Raw genomic sequence first — 2,500 nt, forward strand, 5'->3', positions numbered from 1 at the left:
TGGACGTGCTGGGCGTGTGTGTGTGTGTATGTGTATAGGTATATGCATGTGTGTGTGCACACATTATGTATGGGTGTGTGTGTGTGTATGTGTATAGGTATATGCATGTGTGTGTGCACACATTATGTATGGGTGTGTGTGTGTGTGAGTGTATATGTGTATAGGTATATGCATGTGTGTGTGCACACATTATGTATGGGTGTGTGTGTGTGTGTGAGTGTATATGTGCATAGGTATATGCATGTGTGTGTGTGAGTGTATATGTGTATAGGTATATGCATGTGTGTGTGCACACATTATGTATGAGTATACATAAGCGAATGTGTGTATGTGTGTATGCGTGTGTACATAAGCAAGTGTGTGTGTGTGTGTGTGTGTGTGTGTGTGTCTATGTGAGTGTCCAAACATCTGCTGTTTTGCTGCAGATACGCCTGACCTCTGAGCTCAGCCTGTCCTCTCTCTCTTTCTGTGTGTGTGTGTGTGTGTGTGCGTGTGTGTGTGTGGTTGCTGGCTGCCAGCTGCTCTGTGTGTGTGGACACACTGATGAGTCAGGGTTCTTACCTGGGGCCGAGCGTCCGCGCCGAGCTGAAAGAGACAAGAGACGAGAGCAGATTTAATACACCGCCACCTATACAGCCATGCCAGAGCTGATAAAACTGACAGGGAGACAGACACACACACACACACACACACACACACACACACACACACACACACACACCACTGACAGTCCGTCTGAAAAGATCAAAGCACAAACATAAATATTACACAGTCACATAAACACACAAAGACATCAAATACAGTCTGACGAGTCAAAAGCTGGCTGACACCAGAGTACACACACACATAGATTGGGACACAGACACAAAGCCCAACTCATCAACTTTTCAAAACATGACATTGCAGATACTGAGCACACAAAATGAAACAGCCACTGATTTGTATCTTATGTGTATTCAATTCAATTCAATTCAATTCAATTCAATTTCAATTAAAGGTAGCTTTATTGGCATGACAAATATTCCTTTGCATTGCCAAAGCAGGACATCAAACAATACAATAATACAATACAGAACATACGATAGATAAGACATTTATACATATAAACAGGTAGTACTTCCTGTGTTCCCAGGTTTCGGAACTCTGGGATTAGGTTGGTAAATTTATCGAAGTAGGTATCTCTAATAAGTTCATAATTCTTACATTGAAGAAGAAAGTGCACCTCCGTCTCAACCTCACCTGTCGTACAGTGACCACAGACTCTTTGCTCTCTTGGCAACCATGACTTTCTTAGTCTGCCTTTTTCTATGGCTAGGCTGTGGTCACTGAGTCTGTATTTGGTCAGGACCTGTCTCTGCTTTATATCTCTGACAGTAGAGAGATATTCTTTTAATTCATATTTAGATTTTATGGACCGATAACATTCTAGTTTGTTTTGTTTTGTTGTTTCATTATGCCAATGTTACAAATATTTTTCTTTAGATTTTCTGGATAATCTGGTTGAGATTTAGTCTAAAAGCAGAGCTTGGCTGAGAGAGTGTATTAGTATTTGTTAGAGGGGGATTACTTAGTCTCAGTACAAGCTGACTCAGAGGACTCTTGTCGGGGTTCAGATCTTTTGTCGGGGTTCAGATCTTTTGTCTTCTGCTCTCTTTTGTATGTTGATGGCCAATGGGAATCTGCCTAATTTTGCCCTACATGCATTGGTTGGTGTTTTCTTTTGGATTTTTAAAATTAATCGACAGAATTCTGCATGTAGGTATTCCACAGGATGCTTGTCCCATCTAGTGTAGCTGTGCACACTGAGTGGACCCCATACCTCACTTCCATATAGCGCAATAGGCTGGATAACACAGTTGAATATTTTGCACCAAACTTTAATTGGTATGTTTATGTTCCAGAAGTTTCTTTTTATTGCATATAGCGCTTTGCAAGCCTTTTCTTTTAGAGCATTTACTGCCATGCTAAAGCTCCCCGATGCAGTTATGATCAAGCCGAGGTAAGTGTACTGCATCGTGTGATCTAGGGCGGTGCTGCCTAGATTGAAAGGGTATCTGTATTCCTGACATCTGGGCTTCTTTTGGAATATCATTAATATTTGTCTTTTTTAGATTTGCTGTCAGCGGCCCAGTGCTGACAGTATTTCTCTAGCAGGTCAAGGTGCTGCTGTAGTCCCTGTGCAGTGGGAGATATCAGCACCAGGTCGTCTGCATAGAGGAGGAATTTAATTTATTTTTCTTTTAGGATAAGGCCAGGAGCTGTAGACTTTTCCAACTGCACCGCTAACTCATTGATGTAAATATTGAACAGTGTTGGACTGAGGCTACAGCCCTGCCTCACCCCTCTTTTTCGAGTGAAGTATTCTGTAATTTTGTCGCCAATTTCATAGCATTTGTTTTCAGAGTACATTTCCTTAACTAATTGGTAAACTTGACCCCCCTACACCGCTTTATAAAAGTTTATAAAATAGTCCTTCATACCAGATTGAATCAAATGCTTT

At 41.3% G+C, this 2,500-nt stretch overlaps 1 protein-coding gene across 1 annotated transcript in view; it reads right to left on the reverse strand.

Annotated features, from left to right (window-relative positions):
* Positions 1 to 560: 560 nt before the first annotated feature.
* Positions 561 to 2,500, reverse strand: part of trim44 (tripartite motif containing 44) — a 20,206-nt gene continuing 18,266 nt past the window's right edge. The window contains exon 5 of the mRNA XM_042111283.1: positions 561 to 585. The gene's annotated coding sequence lies outside the window, so the exon portion shown is untranslated. The remainder of the gene's footprint in view (positions 586 to 2,500) is intronic.

Source organism: Alosa sapidissima, chromosome 11, assembly GCF_018492685.1.
Source record: "Alosa sapidissima isolate fAloSap1 chromosome 11, fAloSap1.pri, whole genome shotgun sequence".
Classification (NCBI taxonomy): Eukaryota; Metazoa; Chordata; class Actinopteri; order Clupeiformes; family Clupeidae; genus Alosa; species Alosa sapidissima.